The sequence below is a fragment of the Lissotriton helveticus genome, chromosome 5_1 (assembly GCF_964261635.1).
Source record: "Lissotriton helveticus chromosome 5_1, aLisHel1.1, whole genome shotgun sequence".
Lineage (NCBI taxonomy): Eukaryota > Metazoa > Chordata > Amphibia > Caudata > Salamandridae > Lissotriton > Lissotriton helveticus.
In genome coordinates this window covers 777,280,609-777,293,247 of record NC_136065.1, presented here as the reverse complement: position 1 = coordinate 777,293,247, position 12,639 = coordinate 777,280,609, and positions in this window count along the sequence as shown.

Genomic DNA, 12,639 nt, shown 5'->3' with positions numbered 1-12,639 from the left:
TGTCTCTGGTTCTACTGATTGGATGTTTGTTTTGGAGTCAAATTATTTATTTCATTGTGCTCTATTTTCCTAAATTAGTGTGGGATTTTTCTTGTGCTGTGTTTTCATTGCATTACTGTTTAAGTGCTGCATTAACACATTTCCTCTAACTTAGGGGTCAATTAGGATGGCGGATGGATCGCCACCGCCATGCAGGCAGTGGCGATCCGTCCGCCATCCTTGCCCGTCCGCCACCTATTTCCCCCCCGCCATATTACAATGACCGTCCGCCGCATTTCTGCCGCGGCCGCCTTGCGACCGCGGCGGAAAAGCTCTAATATGGTGGCGGTGTCTATCAGACACCGCCAGCCATATTAGGATGTGGTGGGGGCTATGCATTTCCGTGGCGGCAATGCCGCCACGAAAAGGCATACGGTCCTTGCTTTGGGGGCCCGTTGCGGGCCCCCAGGGTGAAGGGAGGGTAGGGGGTGCACATGGAGGGTACCTATGGTACCCCCCTGCAGTTGCATGCACAATGTGACTGGCACCACGCGGTGCCTGCCGCTTTGTGCAAGCATTTTTAACTTTGCAGCGGGTGCTGCTTAGAGCAGCACCCGCTGCAATGTTAAAGATACGGGATGTGACCGCCAGGGTGGCGGTCGCATCCTAATTACAACAAAGGGAACGCCGCTGCCCCTGCGGACGGTCCCTCCCCCTCAGGGGTGGCGGACAGATGCAGGTCTGTCCGCCATCATTATCGACCCCTTAGTCCTATCTGCTTTAGCGCCAAGCTACCATAATGTTGAGCACAGGTTTAATTTGGGGTTTGTTTGTATTTCACCTCAACAAGAATTGTGGTTGCACTTGTGTAGGGTTTCATACCCCTCAACCAATTAACAAAATTTTCACAGTCATGCACTAAAATAATATTACACTAATGAAATAACTTTAAATTTTCAATGATGACATTGCAATATATGAAAATATTAGCAGTCTGATGAGTCAAATGAGCAGCCTCATAATAATCCATAGAGAAGCATTCAGTGATAATTAAATGTGTAACCAATCTTTCCACTGCCTCATAAAGGACCTAGTTCAGGTGCCACAGTGATTTCTTGTGTTGTCCGTGTATTTACAGCCTGTGGTTCACAGTCTTGTATCCCAGCTTCCTATTTATGGACAGGTTCAGTGCCAGTGACTGTATTTCCAGTGTAGCTTGACTGATGGAGATGCCTGCGTGATCTACTGTGAGCCCGCTGAACCTGTCTTCCAGCGGATGACTCGCGAGTGTTGAGAGGTTTCACAACACCGACTCAAATAAACAAGATCTACGAGGGCAGCAAAGGTGTGCTCAGCCTTTCAGGTGATGCTTTTGCATTGCCCTTCTCAACTCAGTCTTATTGGGTTTTTATGGGGAAAATGATGTATTTTCCTTTTGGTTTGTGCTCATGGAAGGAGTCGTGGACGGCGGTCCCAGCTCTTGAGACGTTTTAACCATTTGCATGGAAAAACAAACGTAATCTAGCAACCGAAGGACTGTACAGGTGAAAATCCATGTTTCTTTAGATATTGAAACCCGACAAAGCTGCAAGCTTATCACAGTTTCTTTTTGAGGTTTATTTTACCAATATACCACGTATACCTCAAAAGAGACATTCTGAATTTCTCTGTTTACTTGACATTTAGATTCATTTTCTGGTAGGTGTATTAAGTCATTTATGTTTTCCATTTCTCCTATTACTACCACCGTGCAAAGTTTCCATGTAAAAGGTGTGGAAAACTGTTTTAGCTGTTTTTCCATGGTGTCAGACCTGTGCCATAAATGCTATGTGACAACACATTGCTCTTTATTTTCATTTTATTTCGGGTGGGCTGGAGTGAGGGAGACTGTCACATGCCACCTTTTGCCATTTTTTACCGTGCCAGAAAGAGAAGCAGACCAGAGTGCATTCAGATTTCGCTTGATCTTAGGATGTGATTTACATTCAATTTCACAAATAAATTGAATTAATTGGAACTCCCTTTTACAGTTAAGGAAATACTTTAAGCTATTAAATCAATAAAATTAAAGAAATCTCCAGGTCCGGATGGTGTTCCAGCTGAATTTTATAAAGAATTTTCTCTTAACCTCTCTCCATATTTGCTTGAATTGCTTTCACATTTTAGCGATACAGGTTATATTTCTGGATCATTCACCAAAGCTTTGATTATTGTCCTCCGAAATCGGACAAAGACCCTTCACAAGTTAATAAATACCGTCTGTTGCTGCAAGGGCTTCTGGGAGGGTTTAAGGACCACCGAACTCCGTAGTGTATAACACGTGATTTATTTGTGGTTTCAAAATGAACGTGGAGGATCAGGGTTGTAGGTATAATGTCCAAAATAATCAAAAAAATAAAAACAAAAAAGATGTAGGAGAAGATTTCTTTCCCCAAAAAGTCCTGGTCCTGGTCCTCCGGGTCCTCGGTCCTCTGTATCTCTCTCTCCTATGCGGCGGGCAAAGGGAGAAGGAAAAAGAACTAACAGGTCGGGGTCAGTAATTGTTCTTGCGGTTTATGTTTTGTTTATGCTACCGCCACCAGTGCAAATTGTGCTAAAAAGGGGGGGTTTGTGCGGGATGTGGCCTTCTGCCTTATTTCACACGAGTGCCCTACCTCCCCATACCCTCCCACCAGCCCCACCAGAACGATCCCCTGAGGGGTACTCGCCCAATGCCACGGCCCGTGTCCATGGCCGTGGCGTCGGGACCCGGGGCGTCTTCTCCTTCTCTCAGCCTGCGGGGTATGGACACAGTATACAGTGCACTCTGTTGACTCCATCTCCTCTGCTCCCCTCCGCTTTCCTCCGCCTCTCCGCTTTCGCCATCCTCCGTCTCTCTGCTTTTGCCGTCTTCCGTCTCGCTGCTTCTACTGTTGCGACACCTTTCCTCGTCCTTCGTGCCTTTTGTGTTGCTTTCTTCCGCTTTTATCAGTGACTCCTCCCTCCTCTCTTGGCCCAACTCTAGACTGCTACCTGTTTCCTGCATGGATGTACGTGGCCCGTTTACCTCCAACTTTCTGTCCGCCACAGCACTGTCCTCCTCACACCGTCCTATTTCTTTAATTATTCAAGACTGTAAATGATATGCTAAAATCCTTGTGACTAGGTAAACCTGTATACTTTCTGATATTAATCATGTGGATCAGTCAGGATTCATGAAAAAAAAATATTTGTCAAACATTATTAGACTTTTATTTCATGCAATTGATGCCGGAGCATTACTGCCTTTTCCCGCTGGAGTCTTAGAATTAGATGCTGAAAAAGCTTTTGATAAAGTACATTGGCAATACCTTTTCCGTACCCTACAAGCTTTCAATTTTGGTCCTTTGTTTCTGCCTATGATTTAAGCACTCTACTCTAATCCCTCTGCTAAATGTTTTATTAATGGTAGACTCTCCAAAAAGTTCTGCCTTTTTAGAGGGACCAGACAAGGCTGCCCATTATCGCCTCTACTTTTTCTTATTGCAATTGAACCACTTTTATCTGGTGTTAGAAATTGCACAGAAATTGAAGGCCTCCAAATTAATAATGTTTCTATTAAAACTTCAGCTCATGCTGATGATATTCTTTTATATATTGCTAACCCCGAATCCTCTATTTCTTCATTATTTCGATGTTTCCTCTATTATTTTAGGTTATAAACTTAACACTAAAAAAACAGATTTTCTTTTGTTAAATATTCATTGCTCATCTTATATGCTAATCAATAATGAGATTGACTGGCAAAAGGATAAATATAAATACTTAGGTATTACATTTTGAATCTACTCTGGCATATATTAAGATTAAAATTCAGAAGTGGTCCTCCCTGTGTTTATCTTGGTGGGGAAGAGTGGATGCAGTTAAAATTATTTTGGCTCATAAACTTAAAAAAAAGAAAATCAATGATATCTATTCAGCTTCCTCTCAAATGTTATTAAATTTTAGATAAACCTCTGTCTCAATTTATTTGGAATAATAAATCATCTCACATAAATTACAAAATATTGAAATTGTCTAAATCCAATGGAGGTTTTGGTTTTTCCGGATTTTCTAAAGTATCATAAAGCATTTATTTTAAAACAAAATATTTCATGGTTTCAACATTCAGATCTTAATAATTCACCTGCATATATACGTATTGAACAGAATTTAGTATCGCCTTTCCTCTACCTGCTCTACTTACAATGTCCAACTCTGCTGTTTTTTTTAAAGAAATCAGTACTATTGAAATCTACCTGATTGATTTTACATGAACTTGACTCGTTTTCATTGTTCTGTTTCCAATACCTTGAGTTTAATGCTGTGGTATAACCCATTAGTAAAATTAGTTTGTCATGCAAATTTTTGGAATTCCTGGATTAAAGCGGGCATTTGGAATTTTAAAGATATTTATAATAAGTATGCCTTTGTAGGTTTTGAGGATATAAAACATAGATTTCATTTGTTACCGTCAGATAGTACTAAATATGAATTGCTTTGTAACTATCTTCTTGATTCCTTCCCGAATGGTTTTCCCTTCATTGTTTGTTCTGACTTAGAAGTGTATCTCCTAACAATTGCATCTTCTTCTCATACAGTGTCATTATCATACAAACAAATTAAATATCTCTAATGAAGATAATATCAATTTCCTTCATACCTTCTGGAAGGCAGAATAAAAATTGTCCCACTTTTAGATACATAGAGGACGATTTGGGTAAATTCTATTTCGAGTTGGTTACCTGTAACACTATATTAAACTAACTCCTATATTCTTCTGAATAGTTTTTGTGCCCCTTTAAATGTATATAATGCTAAACTTTCAACTTGTTCCATTTGTTGGAATTGTTCTTCAGGACTTGGATTATTAAAACACGTTATATGATTGTCATTTTGTTCGCAGGTTTTGGGATGAAGTTTGGCAAAAGATCACATGTATATTGAATGTATTAGATACTTTTTCATACAAGTTAGTTATTTGTAAAGCATCTTAGCTTACCACTACGTTGTCCTTCTTGCATAATAAGCTTTTTGAGTTTTTAATTTCAGCAGTTGTAAGAACGATTTCTGCTAATTGGAAAGACTCACCTTCTTTATCTGTTCATATGTGTGGATTATTTTTACAAGAAAGGGTGCTAATTTGACGTTATCTGGTATTATTCATCAGAATTCAAACTATTTCTCAAAATTTGGAAACCAATTGATGACTTTTTGATGTTGAATCCCTAGCTGAGAACTGCACTGTCGAGGCCTGGAGACGCCCAGGTCTGCAAGGTGCTCAACCCAAAGTCCCTAAGGTTTCAAGTGTTATGACATATCTTTACGTTTTTATCATAACCATTAGAAACTGTAAATGTGTAATCATCAAATGTATTCCAAAAATTCTTTACATCAAGTTAAATACAATTATCAATGAACACTCCAAGAATGTTTTGTACATGTTATTACATAAATCACATGTTAAACAAAACGTTTCTAATTAAACAATTCACTTGGGAGTCAAAACCCAATGCATTTCAGGTTTAAATAAACCCTTCTTCAGGGGTCATATTTCATACGTGTTTGTTGACTTTAGTCTCACTTGGTGAACACTACAATATAAACAGCAAAAAGAAAAAGGTGGTTTACGATACTGGCATAAAAAAGTTATATATACATGTGTGTTGATTATGATTTGCACATTTCTGTTGGAAGAGGCACAGAAACGAAAGAGGAAACAGGAGAAAAAGACCAGGAGCATAGTAGGATCCCCCAGTGATGGGGTGGACGTGCTACCCCATGAATGACTTTATAATTAGAAAGGTATCGCGGTTGTGTGAATATTCAGTTGGGAATTCCCCTACGTGCGTTACAAAGTGTTCGCTAAAAAACAATTTCCCTGTGCGTGCTTAGCAGAAGAAGATATCAGGTTAGTTTACTCACTGCGCCAATCTGTTTTAATGTTTCTTAAACTAAAAGAAACCAATACAAGTTTAGGATTTGTCGTAGCGACCTCACGCTTTTATCATGTATTCACTAAATCACTACGTTCTCTTACCGATTGCGTCTAATGTCAAGTCCCAACAAACAGCTTTCTCTGAAGACTCTGCTCTACATTCGTTAAAAACCCTTGATCGTCTACGTGAATGTATTTCTGCAACTTGCAGCTTCCGTGCCCGTAAGACCGTGTATGGACCAGACAAACTGAAACACAAGAAAACCTTTGTGAGTCTTTTCTCCCGTGTATTTAAACACCGTACAGGAAACTACTATTTAACCCGCATTAGCGCTTTCCTAAACGTTTCCTAGATTACATGTGTCACATCCTACTACTGCATCCGTGGCTAAACCTCCATTGCGGTCACCTGACTTCTTTTTAAACACGCCCACGTACCTGACTTTCAATAAACTTTATTTAGACGAAGATCTTTCCAAGCATGTTTCCGTAGAGTGTAATTATGTGTCCGAATCTGCTTTCACTAGTTCGATAAAATGTAGAAATTGCTCAAAGTTAAATGCGTACTAAAAAGTTTTTAGGATCAGAAAAGAAAGGAAATGAATGGAAATAGATGAAATATGATTCACCAATGTCAGTTTATGCAAATCCTGTACAGATATTATGAGCAACATGATACATGTTATCAATCTATTTATAGTTTAGTAGCTCTGAATGTTATTATATGATATAATAGTATTGTCCTTATTATTTTTCATTCCGGCGAAATCAATTAGCTTGAAAGGTACTATATGGTGATTTATTGAAGTTTTTTTTAAATATTAGAACGTTTATCTTTACTCCTATTGTATTTTATGGTTTCATGTTTGTACCTTTTCTGTGCTCTTTTATGTATGTCATTTATTATCAAAAATTTTTAATAAAATATTTTGATTACAGATTTCACATGATCTTAAGTTCATTACAGTTGTCTTCAATAGACTTTTAGCATATAAAATACCTTAATGTGGGCGCAGTTTTAAAGTGTTCTTCGTGGAATGTTTGTAAATTCAAAAGGAAGTAAAACATGTACTGCGCATATTTGTAAATTTACAGGTATAGATTTACTATCTTTTTCAAATCTGGCCTATATACCGAAAATAAAATGTGATTGAGGGTTGTTCCTCTGCTTTCCTCATTTACAGACTGAGTTTACTTAACACTGATTTCTATAGCTCCTAAACTCATTAATATCTGGATCACGCAATAGATTAACAACAGGCATATGAAAAGGCAGGTTTTTTTTCAGTTCATTTTTTTGCATATGCAGCCAGTTAAATGCATTGCACTCTGATAGACTAGTTATGTAGGGGTATGTCGAGGCTGATTCACTTGTATAAGCACCCAATTTTACAGCTGAGGACAATGCCACTCAGTGACACAACTTTTTATGCCTAGGATCACACAATTTTGCCTACTCTGGAAGCCAGGTCTTCCTGTTACATGGTCTGTAATTCAAACTAAAGAGTTCCCTCATTACCCCAGCCTCTATCTAGTTGTACAGTAAAGGACAATACTTTGTGCATAGTTGTCTTTTGAGAGCGGAGTAAGCTCACTATGCTCAAGTTGTTTAATAAAAATAACCTGCAAAAGTATAACACCACAGGATTACCAATGCCGAGCTCTAAAAATAAATATGAAGTGTGATTTAACCACGAAAGATTATCTTCTAATCGATTATAAAGTTCTTCAGAAAAGTACATCTGTGTAGGCATCCTTAATACATGCCTAATTTTAAGAGAAGCAGAACACTTCATGTACATTTTTAATATTTCTGACCTTCCATAACTTTATACCTAAAAGTATTTAAGAATAAACACCATATCAAAACAGAGGCAAAAAAAGATCAACAGGACATCATTACCTCACAGAAAGATGCCTGGAATATACTCTTGTATTGGCATCGCCAAATTGTCGCTGTATGCTGAAAGTATTTTCAATTTCCAGTTTTGTATTTTAATAAAAGGGCAATGTCAGTGGGTGCTATAAAAATCCATTAAAACGTGCACGTTCACAGAATGTTTTCATTCTTTGACAAGCTCAAAAGAATGTGAAGGCGATATGGATTGTGCCAAACTTGGGGGACTACCTAAACCCTAAGATAAGCAAGTATGTCTGTTATACTGGATGTGGAAGTCTCACCACATTTTGTGGCAACCTTCATCGTCGACAACCTCATTGCACCCTGAGAGGACACTACCAGGGCAAATTCAACCTTAGTATGAGGGAGCTCTTCATAAAAGATATGCTGGATAAAGACGGGATCCAGATAGGATACAAATACCTTGAGATATGTCTAAGGGAATACCTTTACTAGTAGGTACCTCAGGTATAACGTAAAAACAAATGGATGATGATTAGATGCAATGACCCATTCATATAGATAAAGCCAACATGTTTCTACCCAACCTAGTGCCAAGAGTCGGTATGGGGAATTTATCAGGGCTGTGGGGGATTCCTGCTCTTTAAACTAACTAGAACATACATATTCAGGGGAAAAGGACATTTCTAACTCCACATTGGGATCAAAAGGACAAACCTACAGAATAAAATGAATCTTTGTATGCATATCTGGCATGTAGATAGTTTTATTGTGTGTGCTTAAACACACACACAATGGTGACATACTAGTAACACTACACTGCACATAAAGACACTCCATGCTTGATTAGTCCGGGGATGGGCACACTCATGCCTTCTAACAACTTGCCCTGATTCTGGATTGTTAGCTCTTCATGATCTGCTTGCAGGGAAGTAATCGCTGTAATCGTACACTTATTGCAAGAGTGCCAAATGGGTTACATTGATTGTCAAGAATTATTGCTACCTTTCATTCACTAAGAGACACTGTTATTCAAATCAGGGCATGCTTGAAATCTAAGTATTAAGAGACATCATGCAAAATTATCACAACACCAGCTTAGCTAATCAGACACTCAACTAATGGATATGTATTATACACCATGCAGCCGGCCATTAGTGGCAGTGGCACACTCATACTTAGTACAAACAATTGGCTGCTCATTATTGGACTACCAAACAAATTAATATTCCCATACAAGAACATGCTTATCATTCTTGCCAAAGAAAATATCCATGTATGGTTGTATTAATGAACAGCTCAGTGAAATACTCTGCATGCCTTTACAATACATTCTTTACCCTGCATTTGTTTTTAGAACGCATATGCTTTTTACAACGCAGGCCATCACCACACATTGCTAATATATATATTTATAAATATTTAAAAATGTGTTTATGGGGGGAGACCCCCCCAGGTCTCCAAACTTACCTTACATATATGGTAACGACATGAGTTGTAAAGCACATATGTGGTAAAAACATGCATGGTAAAAAATGCGTGGTAAAGGCATATCATATTAAAAATCCTGTTGTAAAGGCTGTTTCCTTCCATGGATACAACCATACATGATTGAGAGCTACTGAGGAAAGGTCAATTGCTAAAAAACGCCATTGGAATAGATTCCATGATGTGCCTTCATCTTGTGCCTCTTGCTGCGTGTGAGAAAATGACATAAACACAAGAATCGCAGCTGTTGCAGAGCATGGCTGTCTGTTGCTTTCTTCATCAAGGGGTGTACCCATAATGTCACATACTCTTTCCATCTATGTCACCAGCCATAATTATGTACCAGAGTGGAGAAGCTGGAACTCTCAAAAAAGTCAGGGTCTGGTGAGGGGTCTGACGTGGGCCGTGCATCAGCAGAAGCTTGTGAATACCACTTGAACGCTAACGTCTGATGAGAAATGTAGTCCAGGTGGAGTCCCGAAGCATAAACCTTTACTGAAATAAAGATCTTCTTTCCAAAGATCCACTGTGAATACTTTTATTGATTCTATGATTGTGCTCACCAAATTTGGTAAGTTCTTAGTCGAATTCTATATTTTTAGATGATTGAAATAAAGAACATGCGATAATCGGAAGTAACGCTGATTGATGCATGATGAGGTATTGGAAAGACCCATCATTTTATAGTCATAATCCTCCTTGGATAAACTGTCTCATGGGACAACCGTTCTTTTCCATGATTTCACATTGAAGAGTGTGAGCAGGCAGCGCATGCGCTTGTATGACAAGGAGGCCCATTGAGCCAGGCCAGAGATAGATTTTTAACCCAAGCCGTGCTTGAAATCAATCAATCAATCAGTCAATCATTTGTAAAGCTCACTACATGCCCGCGAGAGTCTCAAGACCTGGGGGGGGCGCTACTGATCAAACAGCCAATTCTTGAGTATCCTCCTGAAGGTCAGCAGGTCTTGGGTCTGTCGTAGGCTCAGTGGGAGGGTGTTCCATGTCTTGGCAGGAGGTGGGAGAAGGATCTCCCACCGGTGGTTGTTCTTCAGATGCGCGTGACGGTGGCGAGTGAGAGGTCGGCGGAGCGTTGCTGGCGGTTGGGGATGTAGAAGGAGAGCCGCCTGTTGAGGTAGGCTGGGCCATTCTTGTGGAGTGCCTTGTGTGCGTGGGTCAGGAGATTGAAGGATATCCTCTTGTTGATGGGGAGCCAGTGCAGGTTTCTCAGGTGGGGGGTGATGTGGCCGTGGCGTGGTAAGTCCAGGATCAGTCGTGCCGAGGCGTTTTGGATGCGTTGTAGTCGTTTGATGAGCTTGGTCGGGGCTCTCGCGTAGAGGGTGTTTCCATAGTCGAGTCCACAAACAGCTTGGCCCACCCACTTGCACTAGATATATAGACAATAGATGTCACCCCACCCATGAAACAACAGTAATGACATATAAAACAGCTTTGGGGTACAAATATATAATTCACACAGCATGCATCCAATGATCTTATGGAACATTACGTCCAGCCTTTGAAATACACCAAAGGGTTTTAGGAGTTAGTTTGTGATTCAATAAAAAAGTTGGACAGACAGTAAGAATAGTTTTAGGAGCTTAACAAGCTTCAGGTTTTTTTGTAAATTTTGAAAAGAAATGTATTGTGTTGCACAACAGTATTGTGGTAGAAACATAGACCGACTGATGTATCGTCCACATAATATCAACTCTCAAAATATTGTCACAGTGGGGTTTATAATAGTACATTTGTATTTACCTTGACAATATTTTGGCAGTTGATGTAATAATCTTGATATATCTCTGGGCCGATATTTGTCAATGGAATTCTACCATTCAGCTAATGTAATGCATGGTTGATTTGGCTCCATAAATATTTAGGGCAAAATGAGATTGTACTTATAGAACATAACTGCAAGTTTATTTGTAAAGTATTACTTTGGTTGAGAAATGGACCTTAGTCTGTACAGTAATTTAAAATATTTCTCTGACATAGAAAGAAATTGAGCCGAGAAGCATGGCTTCCCTTGTGTAGGGCCAAGGGACAGTAGCCCGAGGAGCATGTGCTAGTATTTGCTGAAGTGTAGTGAATGAGACGTGTTTACTTCTATTTCATTTTTGCAATGTTGTAAAAATAAATAGAGCTGTCAGCAATCTCTAACTGAAGCCTGAGATGGGATTTGCTCTATTGGAAACTTGGTGCTCTGAATATCCTAGGCCTTTTTATAAACTGTATCTATGTGCTCACTTTCCTTTAATTACTTCTTGACCAAGGCCATACTGGAATTAAATCTGGGTGAAATTTAAAGAACACCTGTGTAATTTGCGTAAAGTTGGGAATTTCACGTTAAGTTTATTATGCAATATTTTCAATATTACGCCATTATTCCACTTCATGTAATTGCATGTGGACCAATGTAAAAATGTACAACAAATGCACAGGAACACCAGACAGAGAGCAGCTGTTGGCAGTGCTTTTGTTTTTTTTATCGCAAAATGCATTCTTGCGTCCAAAATTGATGCAGAGATGCATTATGTGCTAAAATATTCCACTGACACATTTGTATTTCACCAAATTATGCATAATTTCAAGTAATTGTGCTCAAATTTGGCAGGACTGCGAAAAATCAAATTCCACGACTTTCACACACCATAAACATGATTCCGTCATTTTCACACACCCTAAACATGAATCCGTCATCGCCTCTGCAAATGTCGCTGCACTCATCATACCATTGCATGTGTGCTTAGATGTGAATACACCATAGCTCAGCGTCAAACTGACATCTAAAGTGAGTAAAGCTGTTTTTAAACAAGAAAGGGTTCTTAGGCTCGATTAGATTTTATTCAAGTATCCTTGCCTGTATGAGGAATGTATTGCAGATCCCATATTAAATAACATACAATGTTTTACAAAAAAAAAAAGAAAGGGTTCTTAGGTGGTTATCATTGATGCCTACCAAGGCATTCTGTTACAATTCGCAAACCTTGTGTTTACTACAGCCCTTTCATACAGACGCTTGGAGATTCAGCCAGGTTTTGGATTACTTATCCGAACGCAGAAGAATCTTTACTGACTACTGACTGCTCTTAAATAGAGCAACTCGCAATTTTCTAATTACACAGAGGATTTTTTAATTCTCAAGCACTGTCCTCCATTATTGTACCCACTTCCATTAAAGAGGTACACGCAACATAACAACTCCATATTTAAACAACGCACACTATTTAGCCATGCCAAAGTCCATTTAATGTGTGCTGATGCATGTGTTTGCATGCAAGCAGTAATGAAGGATAGAAGTTTTTGGTGAAAAGCATCTATTTGTGCGTTTGAATTTTCCTACTTTTGTAGGACATTTTCTAATTTTATACAT